We start from the raw sequence: 23,281 nt of genomic DNA, 5'->3' as shown, positions 1-23,281 counted from the left end.
ACTATGTACAATGAGTTATTCATTTATTATTATGGTTGGTTGAAGTTGCAAAATAAAATACTAGAATAGAACAAGTGGCATGTTGCACACATTCAGAAATTATTGTGGCCAATTGGTGCAATACTAGAAAATAGATTATGTTATATTTGACCAACCACTGCTGTCTCGTCTCACACTGAGAAAACCACACACGGGTAGTAACACACGCCTCGTTTTTAATCAAAGAATGGCCAATGAGTAATTGTTTTACTCTGCAGTTTTTAGTACAACAAGAAAAAATTACATTATATTGTTAAGCAACATGATTGCAGTTTGTATTTTAAATCATGATCAAGAAGTACTGTGCTGCGTCCAAGGTGTAATGAGATCTGGTAGCTTAGAGGTCTCTTTGGAGTAGTTTTCCTCGTGGTAGGTCTTTATTATTGCATTGCACCGAAATCAATTACAGTTTCATAGACAATCTTGATCCCTGATGGGAAATTCAGCAGAGACTACTTTGCATTTTTACAAGTCTAATGATTTAGAGGGCCAAAGAAAGGTCCCAGGAACACATCAGGTCATGCTGCACTTAACTTGACTCTTAGCACAATAAAGACACGTTCAGCCCTATTTTTTTTTTTAAAGAGCAAATTGTATAACCTTTGTGCTTGATTTACAATTACTGTTCAGATTGTGGACCAATTTGTTGCAGTACGTTGAAATGGGCTCCTTGCTCTGCAGGCTGTTCTGATACCCTTGGTCGTTTTTGGACAAAAGGCCGAGTGGGCAGCCAGCGGCGTTTCATTTCATGCTCTACCTCCTCAACCCAGATGTTCACCTCAAAAACATCTCCACTGCTACAGGTAGAAACTTAATGGCCTGCAAATTGCTTCGAGCTCTGGTAATGAAATGCAGCCTCTGTATAATTTTAATTGAGAACTCTGGATGGAAATCAAACGATAATGTGCGTCATGCATGGGAAGGTTTCAAGCAACAGTAAAATTTGTGACTGGTGTGTAAGTGCAGCCCGGGCTAAGGCCTCTTTTCAATTTAATTGTAGATTGCAGGATAATAAATGGGCCGGTCATGACTTAGCATCTGGTAAATGAAGCAGAGGATGTACACACCTTTGAATGCACAACACTGCTCCATATTTACAATTCAATCAAACAGGGTGCCTATTAAGAGACATTAAGCTGCTCAACTGTTGGATAAGATACCCTCAGTAACTCTCCCTTACCCACACATACACACATACACTCAGGTTTTTGTACATCACGTTTCTGTTAAATGTGAATTGCAAGCATTTGTTTACCAGGTTCACACCAGCCAAACACATGGCTTTAATCCACTGTTCAGTTTCTGCTACACAACTCATTCAAATGTAGATTTCAAAGCTGCCTGGAAAGAGTTGTTATGGCAATTTTTATATTCATCATCATATCGTCAAATGTATGTTCATGTGTACAATTTGTCATGTTTTAATACATGATGACTCCATTACTCTTTGCACTTTTGAACAGCTGAGTCATGTTAGATTAAACAGTACAGATCGTATTGTACTCAGTGCAACACAGAGTCTCTGCTGAAGGCCAAAACTCAAACTCACATGCAGATATACACGAACGCACACACTATCAAGGATAGATAAGAGTGGCGCCCAATCTTCCTCATAATATACACATCTTCATCATCCTCAAATGTTTCAACTGTTGGGCATCTGACTCCCCCCTTCTCCTTACCTCAGGGTGGAACTTTTTCTGTTATCTGTATAAAAGCTTAAGCTGTGAAACTGTTAGTTAGAGCGGGTCTTGCCTTTTTGCTCTGCCACGAGCCTTTTGCCTTTCATTCTTTCAGGATGGAAGCTTCTTTTTTACTCCTTCTTATTTTATTTTATAATAAATCTTTTTTATAAAATCATCAATGCCTCGCCTGGACTCCATCACTCAACCAGAGCAATAAATCATGTCTGAAAATGAGGTCAACCGCAAATTTGCCGTGACAATGTTAACAACAATTCTGCCCAATCAGTACACCAAAAAACTCAGAGCCCCCATGATCAGATACTTACAGCGCTACTTCTACTGTAATCAGCTTCTATGGTTACCAAATAACACTGGCATCTTTAATTGTTTCTAAAAGAACACATTTTTCACAGGATGAATCAATGTATTATATTATTTAGTTTTAAAAATAAACAAAAAAAACAAAACAAAACAGAAAGCACAATGTAATAAATTGGTAATACTTCACTTAAAGTTTCATACATAAAGGCTGATATTAATTTATTCAGTGCCAGCCATTTTCAGATTTTCTACCCCCCTCAGTGCCAGCCCGTTTTGAGCATTTTGACTGATTTTAAAGACTCACAAAATATTTTCTACTGTGACTATCTGAAATCTGACACCAGATTCTGAAAGATTGAAGTCTCTACTTTCATTAAAAAAACAGCAACAAAAAAAAACATTTGTTTCTGGCTCGTTTCGTTCTTTTGTAATAAGTGGTTGAATAGAGCAAGTTTTAGACAAATCTTCAGTTTTCAAGGCTAAAAAACAGCCTGTTTTTCGGAGTGGTCTGAAAGTGACTTTTCAGAGGGCTAAAACTCCAGAAAACAGGTGAGTTTGGGAAAATATATCTTAAATACTGTTATTGTGGTTCTTAGAACAAATGGAGAAGGGTAAAAAATAGCATAATACTGGGTTTTAATACATCTTATAATTATCTGATCTAGTCCCTGACACTGTCCTTGTGCTTCTAATTGATTTCAGATACTTCACTTTATAATTAATTATATTTAAATGCTGAAAGCTTTAAGCTGAAGTTCAGAACAAATGTTGTTTGTACTGATAATGCATATGCTAATTGCAGGCACAACAGGTTTGCTTACTTAGGTCCTCACAGTCAAACTCTCCAACACTACCAAGAAGCAGCGACACAAAACTGTATGGGAAACTCGAGTGGATCTTCATATGAAGCCCCATGGTGAGTAAAATGCAGACTCTGGTTGCGATGGTGATCGGAATGAGTTTAAAGTTCTTTCTAAATTAATGGCATTTCGAGAACATCTGGGCAAGCTTTTATGAACTTCTGAAGCTGCACACATTAACGGCAAACCTTGCAAATAATCCCTGCAAGAGTGTCAGGATAGCTTAGGTATAGCCTACTTTGTTCTTCAAATTAGTTTCTAAAAAAAGGAAGACACAATTAATGCACAATTAACATGGAGATTTAGTGAGTAATATCTACATACCGACATCATTGGTGTATTGGAAACAGACCCTCTTCTTTTCATTATTTTTAAAACAATCTCCCACTTCACTTCAGGATTTCTGCTATCATAAAACCACCAATTTCAAGGTGTAAAGTAATCTGCTACAGCATTTTAATAGACTAAACCCTACTCTGTTTGTTTTGAATCCCCTTTTAATTGACATGACCCCCCAATGACCAGACAATTTGGCACTAAGGATGTGGTAAAATGATTAAATATTGATTAACAAAGTCTTCCTAATGCCATTTCTCTTGAATATGATACATAAAATATGATGATTCTTCGACATATGGATAGATTTTTATGTAAAAGTCATATTTGATCTGTCAAACTTCTCAAATACCAAATCAAATGTCATTAAAGAGGTATAAAAGAAGGAATTTCATTTCTCATATTTTTTTTAATGTAGTTTATTCCACAGTGTAGTTCAAGGTCAGTTTTCTTTATACCTGGAATATTTTTTCATTTGTAAATGTAATATTGTTGACATTTTTTCATGTTTGGTATCACATTTGTGAGCAAACAACAAACTTTCTGCTTTATAAACTGATTCTTTTCCTTTCATATGGCCAACATCCAGATCAGATTACATCCGAATGTGCATGTTCCCACCACTGTAAACTTTTGACCAGTCTTAAAGGTAAAAAATTTTTTGTGCGCGGGTTGTGACATCATCTTCCCGCTTACTCTAATCCATTTAATCGCAGACGTGGGCATCACTAAATTCCCTTAAATCTGTATTTGATTTCCATAGCCTTGACAGGTCACTTTTCTTTCCTTTTTGGTCAAAGTGTTTTGTTTTAGCCTCGAGTTCTATTTACAATCATTCTTTGTGTGATTCTGCACACCTCAGTCCCCCTTTACAGAGCTAAATCAGCACGCCTGGAGCTAGCGCTATCCTTGACTTGTCCATCTTGCTTCATAACGGCCTGGTGTTCAGCAGACGCCCCCGTGGCTAAAGTGAAAACTTGCTACTGATGAAAGAGTTTCACCACCAGGTCTTGGAGGTAGAGGGAGCAGACCCAGCGTTTCACAATTTGACCTAAAATTCAAATTTGACTCAAATCAAACTCAATGAGTATATTCTGAAAACTATATACTATAAGTATGATTAAGATGATGACTGTTCCCACTGAAGTATACTTCCAAGTTTCCCAAGATGCAATTGGAACCTACAACGACAAAAACCTGACGCACACTGAGGCTAAATATCGCTTTTGATTCTTCACCTTTAAAAGTTCTGAAAGCATTTTAAGTGAGAAAGTGACCAATTAGAATATCAACATGTTCTCATTTGATGCATAAAACTCTCAGAAACACATTTCATTTCAACATTTCAGAAATTTTTGGAGACCCGCCATTGTGCTACTGACAAAATTTCCAGTTAACTTCAAAACAAGAGCTCTATTTACAAAAGTGCTAACAACTAATGGAAGACAAGAATAGATGCTTTTGTTTTGAAAAGGGGATGTTTGATTTTTAGGTTGAAGTCAGTCCCAGGACAATTTTACTTTCCGCTCACAATGCATCATGGGGCGGTTGAGTGTGACTATTGTGCCCACTGTGCAGATTTAAAACAAAATCTCGCATTTTCAATCTTTTCATACTATCTAATGTGAACGCACAACATACTAATTTTGACGTCAGTCTTGGTATACGTAGTACGTTAGTGTGACATTTCTATCACACCCATAGTCTAACTGAAAATCGCTCCCTCCTCACACACCCAACAACCAATGCATAAATATGACTATTCATTAGTGATTTGAAAGGTCTATGTACATACCAGTGGCGTGCCATGAGCACTAGGGTTGGGTACGCAGGGTGTTGCAAATCGAGACCACCAATGTCAACACCATTGACAATTCCATATGTTTCTGCTGGCAAGTGTTAATTAAGTTCAATTCAACTTTAATTGATAGCGCAATTTACAAAGTCATCTCAATGCGCTTATCAAAATAAAAAATTCATAATAAGACAAAAAAAACCCAACAAGATCCACATGAACAAGCATTTAGCCATCTAACAAAATCAAGATTGTAAAACACCAACTCATTCCCCCAACAAGATATATCTCATGACAGGACAGCGCATCCGTTGTTTGTGTTGGAAACACAGAAACACGGAAGAAATGATAACATTAACTCCACAAAGCCAATCCTTCCTTTTGTTCCACTCACTGTAGAAAATACAAACAATTTTCATAAATCCCTTGTAAGATAACTAAACTAACAAAAAGACTATTTTAGAAGGATATAGAGATTGTATTTGTGTGGGGAAAGATGTATTTAATTGCCAACATGCCGCCTAAATATGCATGCTTTATGTTTTGCAAGAAATTAGCAATTAACATGTGTTGAACAAGATGATCATGTGTTCTCAAATTCAAGTTATTTTTTGTAGCTCATAAAATTATTTGATATTATTTTAACTGTGTAGAATTTTATACACTGTATTGTCTTCATTGAGAAGGTTTTTTTTTGGCTCCGGAAGGACTTTAATCCAGGCGAGATGAGGCAAAACGGCTCCTTTGAGAGTAAAGGTTGCAGACCCCTGCCCTCGGGTAACGTTTATGTCATGAACGGTACATTTTTGTGATGTGACCTATTTCTTTGTAATATTATTAGTTTTATTGCAGTTAATGGAATAATGATAACAGTAAGCGGTGGAATGGTAAGGCAGGACAACAGTAAAGGCAAAATTGAGATATTTTGATTTAGATTTGCATTGTTTTGACACAGACCTAAATATCCCTCTGCTCCTTTTCTGTAGTGATGTAATTTATGATCACAGACTGATTTCAGTTGTCTGAGGCCTTTAAAAAGCCATCACTAATATATTTTCATAATTTCTGTTTTTAAATCCCTTAGGGAAGAGTAACTGGCTGTGCAACAAAAAAGCAAACCTTTTTTAGTGCATTCATAGCTGTGGGCTGTAAAACTGAATAAAAGATGTTTATATCTGAGCTAGTCCAGCAAAGGTCATTTAAAATGTTACAAAGAGGCCAATTTAATGGCCATCTTTTATTCAGAAAACACAAGAAGCAACATGCATGGATCAAAGGTCAATATGTGTCATTGATCTTCAAATACTTTAGCTGCACTTCACACTGAGAAAGGGTAAATACATTTCAGGGGAAACCAGATGTTGTTAAACTGTCAAATGTCCAACCATCCTCACAACAAGAAGTATTTTAAACACAACGTGAGTGACAATGATGTGATCAGGAAAGACAGTTAGCGGGGAAAATCATTTTTTTTCACAGCAGATTTAAAGTGTCCTCTGCTGTGGCGTTCCATATGAGACGCAGATGTGTTAACTCACCAAAGAGCTGCTATCATTACAGCATCACCACTACTTATTCGTCACCTGTCTCTCCCAGATGTTCGGCAGAGTCCTAATGATGTGCACTCAAACTGTCTTTCTCTTCAGTCTTCTTCAGGACGCCATGCTCAGTGGAGCACAGGCACGGGCCCAGGATGGTGGGTGTTTGAACGCCTCCTGACAGGCAGCAGGTGATGACGCCGTGGCCAGCTGCTCCTGCCCCGCCTCTGCTCAGCTGTCCGAGCCCAGAGCAGCCTTTGAACAGCCTATTACCCCGACACAGCACCAGGGGAAAGCAATCAGCTCCAGAGGAACCGCACTCTCTCTCCAGATGGTGTGGGAGATGAATGGAGCCATTATATTAGTGCTGGATAATTCCTCAGATGAAGCTAATTAAAAAGAAAAAAAAAATGAAGCGCTATCCTCCCTCTTCAGTCTGAATGAAGATTTCTCTTCATTTCACCCAAAGTGTGGAGACAGACGTAGTTTTGAGGTTGCTCCAACTCTCCTTCCTCCAAACACGAAGACATGAAAGGTTTCTTTGTAGCATCAGATAGTCGCATTTGGAGAACACCTGTTCTTACGCTGTGATTGACAGCACAATCTAATGCCTTCATTTTTCCACTGAGTGAAGAAGCTGCTGATAAAATAGATGCACGTTCCAGGCTTGAGCTTGGATTTTATTTTGATGCAATGACTGTTTCATTACAATTTCCATGTTTACATGCTAGCTTTAAGTCCTCTTTAATACAAAATGAAAAATAATTCCTCTGTAAACTGACCTTGTAAACAGTTAAAGGAGCATTAGGAAAAAAAACTTCATAATGGTTTTGCTACATTCCTTTAGCCTCATTCAGAGAGCCAAAGTAGAAAAAGTTCTCTTTCCTCCCTCTCTTGTTTTTGTAAAAAGTCATCTCCAAATCGACAGGATGGATTTTCCCCACTCGCTGACATCAGAGAGTGGAAACTCCTCCTACCCTATAAGAATGTGAGCTCCTCCTTCTCAAACTCCTCACATCTAAAACAAACACTGCGATTTAACATAGAATATATACGTTATACTTTATTGCCATATATGTAAAGCTACATACACAAAATGTTTTCTCTGCATTTAACCCCTCCCCGAGGAGCATTGGGCAGCACGGTGTAGCGGACCAGTTCCATTTTTAGTAGCCGTTATATCACCTCGTATCACCTTTGACTTGATCTGTCGTGTTTGTGACACAATGCGACGCAGCGGTTGGACAAAACAAATGATTATCACGTTAAATGCACTATTCCTGTAGTTAATAGAGTTGAGGAGAAGAAAGTGACTTAGCACCTTAATACTCCAGTTTAAATCAGCTGAATTACTCTGCTGCTGCTGCTGCTGCTGCTGTGATAAACACACAGCCTGAAGTGCTGAGACGGACTCACAATCACAACAGCCGCTTAAATGGCCATGTATTTTACTGTAATGTATAGTTTTTTGGCTGAAAACAATAACAACAGTGTGTGGATAGCAAAAGAAAATTGCTTTGATGATCACTGATCTCCCTCGCAAGAGCAAGGCATTAAGTCAGCATCTACAGACACGCCAACTCATGAACATGCATAAGTAGGCCCCAAAACAGCCCGTTTTTAGAACTGCTCAGAAAGTCACTTTTCAGAGGCCAAAACTCTGGAAAACAGGTGAGTTCAGTAAAATAAATCTCGAATACTATGTTGTTGGGGTTCTTAGAACAAATAAGTCCCGCATTCGTCCTATATATAGACCCCTATACAAATTTCAAATCGTGCCGCAATCGCCCAGCCAATAGGCTTTGACTTCCTGTAGCAGATACTGTCAATCGAATGCACATGCGTAAACAAGGAAACAAGGCCGCGCGTCACAACAGCAAACAGGTATCACTCTGAGCAGCATAGCATCATGGAGGAGCGCTCTGAAACTCCAAAGTTTCTACTGAAAAACAAAAGAAAAGTCCAGGTACAAAGCTTGTGCATAAAACGCCTTTGTGACCGCAACAGGATTTCGAACGGACCCTGATTTGGTGACATTTCTCATGGACAGGTTATAAACATGTTTTAATCAAACTACCATTAGTGTTTTATTAGTGAAAAACAATACTACACGTGTGTTAGTGTGTTAAACATTGTTGTTATGATCCGCGATGCACGTGCACAAAAGTAGAGGCGTGGCTTCTGGTAGATTGGCAGAGGCGGGGGGAGGAAGTGGAGCTGTTTAAGGCGGGGCATCGAGATGTTCGCTTTTGAATTTTCTCTCTCTTTTGATCCTCCAGATATCAGCTTTAAAAGACTGTAACTGCTAATATTTGCCCTATCTGAGAGATTCCACCAGGTTCTGAAAGTAAAAGAGTTGTTCTTTGGTAATTATTTTACCCACTTACTTAAAAAACAGTTTTGTTTTGACGTAATCATCACACATTAGGAAAGGAGATCAAGAAAGAGAGATTAAAAGAGACCAAATAGCGGTGTATTTAATTGAAACGGTTATTCATTGAAGTGTATATTTAATGATTATTTACTGTTCTGTCAGTTTTAATTCTTGGAGGCAATGTTTTTCATATTGTTTCAATGATTGAGAGATTTTACCAATGTTAATATGAGATTATTATAATGCATAATAAAGGTGATTGACTTGAGTCACCACTGATTTCATATTTTTTTTAAGTTTTTGTTATAAAGAGATAAATAAATTTTTATACCTTATGGACAATAACAACTTACTTATTTTTTATATGGTATTTTGCATTTACAAGGTAGATTCAAGAAAACGTTGAGTACTTTTTGAGTATGCCGAGGTCGGACCAAGTGTCCTCTTTTTTGGAAATCAAAATATGGTCCCCCTATTCCTGCGGGGCTTTTCCACCTCAATGCTAAACATGTAGCTGCTAGCACGGACAACGATCCTTTGGACGCTACTTAACCGAGCAGACAGTGTCTCCAATCCACACTCGACAAAATGACAAATGAACAAAGTCAGTGGATAAATGATTGTAGTGGACAGTCGACCACTCTCGGTGGTAGAGGATGTGGGCGGGGCTAGAAGCGCTGCTACAGATAGCATTGTCTGACCCAACTTATCAACCATGTAGAAAGACTATTTCAAATAAAATTCATTAGCTTCATCAGTTGCTCTGTTTATTTCATGATATCCACAGATAGTCTAACTATTTTTGCACTGTTTCCACTCTGTCTTCCACTCTGGAATGTTCTGTATTGTCTGTATGTTCTCTGAAACCATGAATATAGATTACCTAAATTTAAGTTTGTGTTTCTGTGAACAATGCAATCATAATCATATTTATTCATATTGCACATTATGTTAGCGCTCACTGAGGAAAAAAATAAACCAAATTATTGTTTTCATTGATTCAGTCCCAAAATCCTTTTAAAATTAAAAAAAAAAAACATTATGAGCTTAATTTAGATTAATAAACTATTAATATTTTAATTAATTAACAAAGTCTGTAATAAATTGGATAAATGGTTTTAATTGAGTTCCACCACTAGAAATCACACAACTAAGAGTGCTGCACAGCACAGATTTGAAAACCATTCTCTGTGGTGTTTTTTTTTTTTTTTTTAAATTATTATTACGTTTACACTGAATCTCTTTTCTTTCGAAATACAACATGCATTTGAAGTATTCACGTGGTTGAGTGTGAAATTAACTTTGTCCTGGCTTTTGTCATCGAAACATCTGTTGAAAAATGCTGCTGTAAAAAAGTAAGTGTAAATGCTCTGCAAATCTGGTAGCGGCGTTGGCTTAAGCCCGAGTAGACTGAGACAGGTGACACCAGAATGTGAATCTCCGTTAGCTTTAAAGGATTTAGGTAAACTCTGAAACACTGCTTATTGCTCCCTCATCCACTTTTGTGTTAATGAAAAGCATGTCCTGAATCTGTCAGCGGAGATTAGGTGAATATCATTACTGTTGTCCTTTTGCCAATGTAGATTCACTGTATCCGCAGGGATTACAGTCCAGTCCATCCCAACTTGTATTAGGTCTATTCTTGGAGGAAACGCGGGAAAGGTTGAGCTCATGATAAGAGCTGGAAATCACGTGTCAGAAAAAATTCAAACTGAATCAAACTCAACAAGGTGAATCCTATATAGTGTCTCAAAAACTAATGTGTCTGTGCATTACATATTTATGTGTTCACACATAAGTACAAGAGATCCTTTTTTACATACAGGATTAACAGATTCTCTTTGAAACCTTGTCACACGTGTGACACATTTGATCAAATAATAAACACGTAAATGTGAGCATTTCCATTTTTTTTATTTTTTTTAATTCATGCAGACTTTCCCCCAATTTCCAAATCCCAGGCTAAACTCTCAGCTCACACATAATGACAAATATGTTAAAGTAAATACTCATCTCTGGCTCCAGCTACGTGACATCTGAATTCAGGGGGAAAGCTTTTGGCACTATTTCCAAGGAATCTGACAGGTCTGCTTCCCTGGAATGTATAATTTCTTCAATCCTCTACCATTTTAATTCCTTCATTAGGTTTTTAAAAGGAAACTTATTCTTCTAATCATTGTCTTGGTTTTGGAGGGCATTAAAAGGTTGGAGGAGGAGGCTACAAATGTACGAAGCATTTTTTTTCTTTAACAAAGGATATTTCTATATACTGCAGATTCCTCTCTCTGTACAAAACATTTATTTATGACAAAGAAAATAAAAAATCGAAAAAAAAGAAAATCATCCTTTTATAATATAATCCTAATTTGCTCTTTACCCTAAACCACACTTGTCAAACTCATGGCCCTGGAGCCAAATCTGGCCCTTTGGAACATCCAATTCGGCCCACAGAAAGAAGTAAAAATTACAGAAAAAATATTAATAATGATGTAAATTAAACTCATCAATATTTGCAGGGGAGTACAGAGTTGTCCCTGTGCTTAAATCACATGATTGCAGTAATTTTCAGACTTAAATTGTTGAAATAAACTCAAAATTCTTATAAAATTTAAAAATTTTCCTCCAATTATTACATAATATTTCCCTTAAAGGCACACCGTGGACTTTTTAGTTGACCCATTTGAGTTATTTTAAATGATTCCTCAGGTCAATATACAGCGCTTGATAGTATCAATGCTCTGAGCGGGGCTTCCCTCTTGAAATACCGACTATGTAAGTTTGGAGGAGACGAACCGTCTCTGGCCAGGTCATGTGACCTGGAGAAAGCCTGGAGAACGTTTCACTTTACGGCAGTCATGTGACAACAGGCTCATATACATATCCCACATGACGTCACAACATACGGGCATTTCTGTGGGCAGCCGAAACGAGTTTAGCCTCTGTTTACAGCCAAAAGAGCACAATATGGTAGTTTTGTGTTGGGTTAATGGTGCACTAATAGCCGTGATAGCTCAGTTAAATGTTGATTCTTTATTAAGGGAAGTCGGCGAGTCAGATCCGTAATTTCGGGATAAGGATTGACTCTCAGGGCTGGGACGGTCGGGCTGGGGTGCGCCCAAATTGGTAAACAATTCTAGGTAAGTTGAAGTTAAGATCTTGTTGGGACTGATATCTGTCACTTATTGATTGTATATATTGTCTGTTTCTTATATATTTAGTATTATATGTGTATGTAAGTGCAAACTAGGGCACAATAATGTTGAAATTACTCATTTTCCCACATCAAATCTGAGATCAAGCTGCTGTGTATTTGGCCCGTCCTAGCGCCTTCTATTGGCCAGTTACCACTGGTCATTACGATGGCAAAGCAAATTTCACTCGACTACACGATAGTAGCATCACATTATACCAACATCATGCTCTTGTCTTTTTTGTCCTGTCCTCCTTTACCCTTTTTATTATCTCCCTCACTCATGTGTAACACTGCCCTCTCTTTTTATATCGTTCCCCCTAACAAAGTCGAGCTCACCCTTCCTTAAGGTGGCTGGTGACGGTCAAAGTTATGCAAAAATAAGTAGAATACAATTTTTATTTTTACATGGATTAAACATGATGCATGGATGTCGTAAAAAGATCACGTCACCTATGAAGACATGGTGAAAAAATATTTTCCCCACATGTCCAGAGTGTAAAAACATCCAATGTGACAAAGAAAATTACATTCCACACACACTATCAGCGTGAAGCGAAAAGCAGCTGATTATACAGGTTTGAATTTGTTGGAAACATATCATAGAAACATGATTAGCATTTTATAGCTCAAACCTCACTTTTGAGGCCCATGTGCAATGATCAATGATCAAAGAACACTACAGAGGAAAAACAGCCACCTGTCCAGTATATGAATAATAAAACAAGTCAGAGAAAACAAAAGTGCTGTTCCAGCTTAATTTCACATCATATTAAAGATGTAAGTAAGCACATGAAACGCTCTCCTCCTCCCAGCGTCTTGTGCTTATTAAATCAGTGATTCAATCTTAGTCTGGAGCGGTGAAAAATAAACAAACACAAATGAAAATGTCTGTTACAAGCTATTCTTAAAGCCAGGATGAGCTTAGAAATTCATAGAGTATTGATTCTTACACTTGAGGAAAGCGTCATTCTAAAAATAAAGACAATAAAACCCAGCACAGCAAACTTAGGAGACAATATTTCTTACGTCAGCAAGATTTTTTATTAAGTACTTGTGCTGAAATTTCTGCTTTATGCACGGCATTTTAATTCAAATAAGTTACCAAAGTGCTATTTTTATAATCAATGCAATAAATTACAATTTCTTGCTGATCTAATCACTTTGACCCTATACTACGAATCTAGATAATTATATCATGGATTAATCTCTGTTAGCGGGCTTCACCTAATCTAACATTCCGTCAGAGAGAAGCTGTCTTACGACGGTCGATCACAACACGCTAGTTTAAGCCAAATGTTTTCAGCCTCGGTACGTGCATGTTCACAAAAAAAGGGTGCAGATTGCAGAGTCCGACCAATCACTGCAACGGAAAAAACTGGCAGAGCGACGTTTTTTCAATGGAGGTTCTGCTTATCATATTATACAAATATAATGAATTTAAATTCATGATGACAGCAAAGAGTAACAGTGTAGTGCACCAGGTGGAGCTTTTATACTCAATCAGATCTGATCCACTTCATAACTTGGTCCCGACCGATTAGTTGTTGCTTAAGTGTAAAATTATGAATAATTAAAATCCATAATTCAAACCAAAACAACAGTTGTTACAGAAAAGGCAGGAATGAAAGAACCCAGGCAGGAAGCTGCTGACACTGTTAATGGGTAAAAACATGATATTATTCATCATATTGATCCATTGGATGGGATCCTATTTAATGGATTAATATCATAAATAATGTCATGCTTTTATGCATTTACAGTCAGCTGATGAAGCCTGTGTCTCGATCCGTATGCGCGGACGGTTGAAGTCATATATTAATAAATTCTTATATGACTTCACCCATCCGAGCATATGAAGACACAGGCTTCATCAGCTGACTATAGATCAGTGAATCAGATATTGATCTATATTTTTCCTAAAGGATGTCATTGGTAAATGAAAGGATTGTATCAATGTTTAATTCTCTTTCCTGTCAGCTATCAGATCAGATCCACACAGTGAGTGTTCATACATCAGCTTTCTAAGAGAACTGACTGGTCAAGGCCTGTCGGTCTTTAGGTGTAACCTTATGCTGGGGGTGCATTTATCCTGCTTTTGAGACAATCCCTATTTTCTATCAGATTCCGTATTGGTTCAGTACAGAATGCTGGGCCGGCATTAGGTCAATCGGTTCTTTACTTTGCCACATCCCCAAATAAATTCATAACAATAAATTAAATTGTGTTTTTTTCTATACTAAGTCTATACACAGTGTGCACACAATATTATTTGTTTTGAATATCAAGACAAACAATGAAATTCTGCGACACAACAAACCATTAAAAAAAACCTAACCTATTTGAAAAATTTGAATAATACACTATAATACAATATAACAGTGACAGGGATCGTGCAAATGTCTTAAAGCAATGCAAAACACTGAAATCAAAAGTTTAAATGAAATATAAACATTTCAGTGCAAATTGATTTCTACTCTGCTCATTTTTTCACGGAAGTTGCTAGGATACACTGTGACCGAGTTCTACTGTGAATATAAGGCTTCTCTGTTGATGTAGTAACCAACTGTGCCCGGAAGGTGGCAGCAGCGCACCTTTGGATGATTGATTAGCCACTGATGCTACCATTAGCTAAAGAGGAAGAAGCAGGGATGAGGGAGATTATGGCGCTACGGAGTGATATTGTGAAGTATCCAGCAGCTCACAGCTCCACATACTAACACAGAACATGTGTGGACTTGAGTGGATAACTGATAATGTCGTGATAAAACCATCAACTAACCGGGCCAAACAGGTCATCATCATTGCGTGTCTGGAGGAAGAGGAAGTTATGTCTGTGTGATTGATGGTGAGTCAGATAGCAAACTAATAGGTGACATGTAGGTGGCAGCAGCGCACCTTGGGATGAGAGATCACCCGTGATGGGCAGAGCTCAGAAGGAGAGGAAAGGAGTTTACAAGACAGAAAATGGAGCTACGAGAGTTCTCTCGAGAAAACGATAAAAAATAAAAACGGGGCAAGCAGTGAGACTCATCATGTCGAGGAGGAGGAGGAAGATGCGTGTGTGGAAAATGACGTGCAAGAGACTTGGAGGAACGCCAAAATACAGTAAGCAATAATAATAATAATAATAATTTTGCCATCAAAAGCCTGGTCTCAGAGTTGTTTTTGTAGTTTTATAGAAGGAAACCAACGTTGAGGTGTCACTAAAGCAAAAAAAAAAAAGAATGAAAGAATTGCTTTAAAGGCACTAACACATTTTTTCAGAAAAAGCCATTTTTCTCACCTTTTTTCACAAACTGGCGATTTGTGTGAAACTTGCCTCTTTTCAACTGCTGATTACAGAAGAAATTCAGATTGTCATAGTACAAAACATTCTGTGGATTTTTAAAAATCAGTCAAAATGCTCAAAAACAGCTGGCACTGAGGGGGGTAGAAAATCTGAAAATGGCTGGCAACAAATTTAATATGTTTCTCCATACAGGAGCAGATAATATATATATATAAAAAAAAAAACAATTAACAGCACATTTTTGTCTCTAAAACATTTATCTACCTACATCATACAGACATATTGCTGAGGTATACAGTATAACATGATCCTACTTGGGTGAAACACAACAAAACAATATAACTAGAATCCAGTGGGGTCATTATCTACCTTTGTCCATTATGACCATTATCTTACCTATGTTGTCCCAAAATCTGTCCCAAGGTTTCATCTCCTCCCCCTTGTCATTGCTTAATCTACTAAGCATACATTCAAAGGATGCAGTTTCAGTCATTGTACATTCCCATTGCTTCACCTGTGGGCTTTCTGACGCCTTCCAGTGTCTTAAAATCACTCGACAGGCTGTTGTTGTACCCACTGAAATGACAGAAAAGTCACCTTTGCTTAAACTGGGTAACTGAGATTCATTACCCAGTAACCAGAGCTCTGGATTTGAAGAGATATTTGCTCCAAACCATTTACTTAAAATATCTAGAATCTGAGTCCAAAAAGGTCTGATTAAAACTCATTCCCACATGCAGTGGAGGAAAGTTCCAGTTTCCTCTTTGCATTTCCAACACAGATCATCACCCAGTAGTTTCATCCTATTTGGTCACAAGCTCGTTTTTAAAAAAACAAGAATGTGATTTGAAAACATAAAAAAATTCAGTGCTATTGAGGGCAATCATATTTTAGAAACAGAGGAGTAATCTACAAATAAACTCTAAAATCAGAAGCAGTCAGTGATTAGCCTAAACTGTTTGTTCAGTTAAAGCAGTGCTTCTCAAAGTGTGTGGCACACGCCCTAATGGGGAATGGAGACCGTGGTGATCCTAGGGTATGCTGGGGCCCCAAGCAAAAAGGAGGTATCAGTCAAAGATGTAATTGCAACCACTGACAACTGGTTGTTAAATGGAGTTGAAGGGTAGGTCACTGCAACTGTTTCATTTTTACCATATATATAATAAGGGAAGAGGAGAAGAAAAGAAAAAAAACAACTCAGTTCGTGTGATGAGTTGAGGCTCTTCAATTTGTGAGAGTCCAAGGGTTCAGTTCATGGTTGTGTTTTCTTTGTTTTTTAAAGCAGAGGTTCAAGATCCAGCAGAAAAAGAAAAAAAAAAAAAAAATACAAGGGTTCAATTCCTACCACGTTGTGGTTGAGGATGGGTAAATAAAAAAAAAAATAAAAAAAACCTGACCTAAAGAAGATCAAAACATAAATTAAGAATGATGTAATCTATCATTATGTGAGAAACATTTTTCATATTAACAATCATGAATTCAAATTAAGTGCACTTATAATAACCAAAGGTATATTCATAAAGTGACTGCAATGTTCAGATTGTTCACAATCAATAATTCAAGTTGTACAACATAATCATTCATTTTCATACATGGGCTCATTCAAAACCAAGGTTGGTTTACAAAACATACAAACGTAATTTCATCAATTACAAAATAGGTGTAAACAATGCATGACAGTGTTGATTAAAACATTCAATTGTTCCCTGTAGTCCAACCCATACTTCGGCTTAATTAGCTTTCAAAAGTAAATAATAGCTTTCTACACCTTGACGTAACTTCATTTAGAAGTATTGTGAAGAGTTGCCGGTTCGCCTGGTTTCCAAAATGACGCTTAGCACCTTCGCTACAAACAAACGGGAAAAATAAAGATATCTCTTATTAAATATTATATTCTTAAAAACCAATCAGACCAATGCACTCACAGTTGAATCTAATTAAAGGTCGCTTATTCAGTGTCCATCCAGTCATTTAATATGGACTTTTGTGCCAGTTCATGGCAGGAGCTGCCAATCACCCGGAACTTAAAACAACTATGACAACAGTGGTGCGACCAGAAGGTTTTCAAAATAAAAGCAGTTCAAGTAACATGGGTTACAGAAGTAAAGTTTGTTAGCAGTCGGGGGCCAAAGGCAGCTGCCTGGTTTGCCTGTTGGCAAGGTCCGCCTTTGAATGGAGACATGAGAAGTGGGGCGCGACAAATAGGAGGAAACATTTAATTTGGGGTTTGAGAACCACTGAGTTAGAGACCGCTCCTCCACTTAAAGCCTTATTGTGATTTTTTTAAATCTCAATTATATCTCAAAGGGCTTCTGGTGTAAAACTGGGTGCGTCCATTCCTCAAATGCCTTTTCAAGGAATTACTGTGGTGAATTATTGGAAAAGCTGATTAACCGAACAGACGTTAAAGATATGTTTAGAACCTTAGCATCAGCCACTGGGTGTAGCATACGCTCAATCTTTGCACTTTTTTTTTCATATACCTTTATATAGTATTTGCATATTGTCACAGATGTTCTGCTGGTTGTTCCTGTGTAAAAAGGATAATGGAATTACTAAACCAATACTGGCCCAGAGACTATAACAGGCAACTATGCATTTTAATTCAACTATTCCTTATACCTTAGTCCATACACAGTAAGGACTGACAACTATTCTCTCACCCTGCAAATTGTAAAGTAAAATCTCTGTTTGAACAGGTAGCGTTGTTTAGAGTATGCTGTTATTATATGATTGTCATGACTCGGCCACACAAGACGCCTGCATGAAGGTAAAATATATTGTATAACATATAGGACAACAAAAACACACAAAATGACAAGAAAAATTGACAAAAGTACACAAAATGACTCCAAACACACAAAAATGCCAAACTATTGTTAGAGAATCCATTCGGTAACACTTTTTATGAGTTTTATATATAAAGGTTGACACTATGCTGTCATTATTATGACATGACACCCGTCATTAGTACGAATAAGGTGAATGATGGCTATTATTAAGTGTTGTTTGTTAGCCTAACCCTTAGCCTCAATTTCCACTCTGCTGCGTTACGTCTCCACCGCAGCCACAGGAGCTGATAGGTTTCCACTGTTAACTATGTGTTAATATGTTCAAGGCATAACATTGCATTGGTAACTTAGATGTTCACTGTGCCTTGTCGGTAATTGTGAGTTTCCGTAAGCACTCGGGTGTGCGTGTAACTTTAAATGTTATCGCCCCAAGGAATTGTGGGTCAGCATTATCTCGTCTCCTTTGGTAAAGGATGCATCAGTGTTTCCTAGGCTAAAGGAGGTTATAAAGGAAGCATTGAGCCTCCTTTCCTTTTGAATGCTCTTTATCATGTCACCACTTAAACACTTTTGGGGGTAAAGGAACAGTGGATAGGAAAGGAGATAGGAGGGACTGTTCGGATGCAGCCCTTGACTTCTGTGCTTTAGCGTCCGAGCACCAGCTGCTGATTACCAGATGTTCTCCACACAATGTCAAATCACCATCATGTTTAAATCACCACATCTGCATATTTCAAACCTTTTCTTTCTATTCAGCATCTCCAAACTTTTTTTTTTCTTCTAACAAATCATTTACTCATTTTCTGTGTTTATCTTTCCAAGATTGACCACAATTTTGTTATTTCTTACAAGATTGTGGGGTAAACTAATTCTGGTTGTCATACATCACCGAGTGCACCCCTGAATTTTAGATCCATTTCCCAAAACACAAATCTTTTTGGAATATGGAAAACATTTCAGAGACTAAAACACACACAACGACAAGAAAAACAGTGTACTTTACGACTTGGTACAGATTAGTCATTGACCAGCACGTCAAAGAAAAAAAAAAAAATCAAACTGGCTATTACCTTTCCTCTGTACAACTATAATTTCCCATCAGCGCCTTTTCCTATTCAGCTATAACAACTAATCATGCAAATGGCATCAAAAGGGCCACTTTTGTCCCTTTCACAGGTGAAAGTGTTCCCACACAACAAGTTTGATCACAAACATACACACATTTACACAAAAGTATAGCAAGCCTATACTCCATACTTAACATCAGGAAATTTCCATATAGCAGACGTTAAGGGCAATTCCATAATGCAAAATCTGTCAGATGTGATTGATTTGCAATCAGTGGCAAAAGTGATCCATAAAGTGGCTTCGCACTTGACCGTCATATAATTTCCATTTGAAGATGTGATTGCATGCAGTTGCTAGGTGAATTGAAGCACTGTTTGTGTGGTTGTTTTTTTTTTTTTCTTTTTTCTTCCCCACAATTGATTTTCTCATCACTCACCAGTAGCTGCAAGATTTGAAATATGTTTCATGCATGGACACAAATCATCTAAAAAAGAGTTTTCTTCACAATGTCATGAGCGATGATAGTTTCATTTATCGATCAGCTCGATTCACGCCCCACGTTTCGGCTCTCGGATCAGCTTTTCTCGCCCGAAACGCTGATCTGAAACAGTCATGAAGGCATAAATTAAGACCACACGTAAACACTACATGCAAAACAGATATGATCGTGCTGTAAATGCATCCTTGAAATGCTAATACTCTAGTCTTAAGACTTTCTCTTGACAGATAGTCAGAAGCATAGTTTGATGTTTATGTAAATCACATCACACTGACAGATGTAATGCTGTCTTTGGAGGTGCAAACAAAGAAAAAACAGCGAAGGGGAAAGTAAGTAGTGGAAAGCCTGTCTATTGTTTCGACAGCTTGTGTCCCCAGCATCTGGCATCAAGCACCAACAGCATGTCAAGATTAATGAAATGTTACTTCCATTGATCTACAGCAGGCAGTATATAAATATATACTTCTTAAGAAACTGCAGTCACTGGCATTACCCGAGTGCACTCTTAGTTTGTGAAGTTTTGGAAATTTTTAAGGCTACAAACTTCATAAAAGAGGGTCTCAACCATAATGTGGCCCGATTTAAACACAAATGTTCAGCGCACGGTTTGGAGAATAGATAATCTTAATGTCTTCCTCGCTATATTCCGAGGCTTTAAATTCCAATCAATGAAGTGAAATTAAAGACCATGTGAGTGACTTTCAGCTGGAGCCGACAGAGCGGACTTGTTAGTGGGAGCACAGGCACGGTGACAAGAGCGTAGCAGAGACTGCTCCCTCACTCTCCACTCCCCATTTAATTTTCCAATCCACTTCCTCCATATAGTTAGGAGAAGTGAGTTTTGTTCTGGTTTGATACACCATCTAATGAGAGCTACTAAGAGCCTGTTGAAATCATTCCTTAATAACACATTTTGAAGGCTGCGAATGAGGAATAGTTTTCTACTATCTCCTTTCACAGTTTTTAATATATTCTCTCCATCGCTTCTATTCCATTTCTGTTCCTGCGTGGTGTTTCTCCACTGTCATCAACTCTAGGCTGAAAAGAAGTGAAAGAAAATGTTTTTTAAAAGAATACATCTGGAATTTATTTGAATTCAACAAGCGCAGTGTTTTTTTTGTTTTTGTTTTAAAGGAGGAGACCAAGGTGTCAAACGTAAGATGCTGGTGCCAAATTTGTGTTATCCTGACTACCTGGAGACTCTGAGAGAACCTATGACATCATCAACAAGAGGTTCCACAGTGTTATATATATAAGAAATATATTTATTTCTTTTTTCTTTTTTTGGTAGCCAGAACATTACCAAAGTTTAATCATTTGTTCCTTGTCCCATATATCAATTCATCAAAATCCATTCCTAACATTTCAAGTTATCTTGCTAACAGACAGACAGACAGACAAAAGGAGGGTAAAATGCAATCTTACCGCTCTCTGCTTCGTCTTGACGGAGGTAATAATGCAAAAAGTGATTTGTAACATAATTGATAATGTTGACTACAAAAATTTGCATTGACGCATCGTATTTGTCCAACGTCCCAAATGTCAAAATGCATGTTCTCACTCATTCACTCTCTTAAGAGATTAAATTCTTCTCAAATACAACAGCATTTCACAAGTATCATATACTGTTTGATAGCTAAAAATCTTCCATTTTTAACGATATAAATCATTCTAAGACACAGCCATCACAGCAAACACAGTCAGTTATTTTGTCAAACTCGGAAAAACTGAAACCATATATTCCATCAAAAGTGTTCTCAAAATCTTCCTAAGATGTTTAAAAATCCAGTGAAATTCAGCATTTACTCCAAAACACAATAAAACTGCTGTAAAAAATAAAATGTAACGTCCTATTTACAAGAAGAAAACAGCTCCGTCCTGATGTCTGCTTACTTTTTTAGCTCTGTGATTCTGACCGTGTCATTAAAAATCTTCATTTTTGATAGACCACAAGTCTATCAAAAATGAAAAATTTGATTGCTGGAAAATATATCCCGTTACATGCTGGGCAAGCAGTGACGTGCCGTCAAGGTAGGCAAGGTAGGCAGTGCCTATCCAAGGGTGAATTGATATTTTGATTATTTTTTTTAATTATAATATAATTATGAATTATTTATTTTTCCATTTCCAATAGCCTACAGTACCTATAAGTTTGAAAGTGTTCACATTTTGTGCGTTTCATAGCCCATATTACTAAACAGCGCTATTTCCTGGAACAGCTGCCGTCTCACTCCGCTGTAAAGCAGGAGGAGGCCACGCCCCCTCTCAAAGGCACGTTGCTGCTCTGCCTCTGTTCTCGTAAGCGTGTTTTTATGTGTTTGCGCATGCGCAGTCAGTTCCCCAAGATGACAACCATTTACATAACCGCGCTATGCTAAATGCTATACGTAAGTTCACAGTGCATTAGTGAATTGATCCCAAGTGACCGTTGTCGCTACTTTCTCTAGCTAGTGGGCGGGTTAACACTACAGTCAGGATGACAGCGCTAAAGATGACAGAGAAACTTTTATTTGAGGAAAAACGACAGCTTTTAAAAGATGGGAGACCAACACCTAAGTTACCAGAGCTTCAGCAAAGGTAAGATCAGAAAATGTTTCATAGTTTTCACAGTGAATGGTACAAAAGGAAGGATTGACTTTGTGGATGCTCCTCACCGAGGCTGTTCTGAGTTGTTGTTGTTGTTGTCATTTTCTCTGTTTTTGTGTTTCCGACACAAACAACGAATGCACTGCCGTGTCATGAGATACATCTTGTTGGGAGAGTATGGAGGCTATATTTAATAATTGTTTATGTTACTTTAGTTTTCTTTCTTATTATGAATTTTATATTTTGCGAAGTGTATTGAGATGACTTTGTTGTAAATAGCTTTAATACAAATAAAGTTGATTTTAATTGAATTCACTTGCCAGCAGAAACATATGAAGTTGTCATTGGTGGTCTCGATTTGCAACGTGCCTACCCAACCATAGTGGTCACTGTACGTCAGGTATACATGACAACATGTTTTTCACTCTCAAGGATCATTGGAATTATGTGTGTAGAATTTCAGAAAAAAAGCTCGCAGCTCACTTGATTCTGTTCACTGTGTTTTGTTGCCAGCTTTCAGGATAGTATTGACCTCTGGACTCTACCACTACAACCACTGCCAATATCAAAAACACACAAATTGCCTTGAATGTTTCCAGTTTAGAATACATTACTGGTAATTTCAGAATTTCTTTCCGCAATTACTGCATTCAGAGAGTGCAAATCTCCGCCAAGCGCGAAATCTCCTCTTTGCCCTGATGTACCATGATCATTCACGCTTTAAAGGCTTGGGAAAAATAATCTATCCTAATTGATAAAGATACAGTAGGTCCAAATGTATGGGCACCCCCATTTTTTGGGGGAAAATTGGTATAAAATACAAAACACGGATCCTCTCTTGATGAAACTTCGACATAATCTTGCTAAAACACAAATAAATATACAGTATAGATATTCAAATATACA

General features: G+C 37.6%; 1 long non-coding RNA gene across 1 annotated transcript; it reads left to right on the top strand.

Annotated features, from left to right (window-relative positions):
* Positions 1-252: 252 nt before the first annotated feature.
* LOC114470667 (uncharacterized) lies at positions 253-8,728 on the top strand. Its single transcript, XR_003674905.1, has 3 exons — positions 253-263; positions 535-538; positions 8,582-8,728. It is a non-coding gene; the product is annotated as an uncharacterized LOC114470667 (long non-coding RNA).
* Positions 8,729-23,281: the final 14,553 nt, after the last annotated feature.

Source organism: Gouania willdenowi, chromosome 10, assembly GCF_900634775.1.
Source record: "Gouania willdenowi chromosome 10, fGouWil2.1, whole genome shotgun sequence".
NCBI lineage: Eukaryota > Metazoa > Chordata > Actinopteri > Blenniiformes > Gobiesocidae > Gouania > Gouania willdenowi.
Note: the sequence above shows the minus strand (reverse complement) of the source record. Positions and strands in the feature narration are given on the sequence as shown.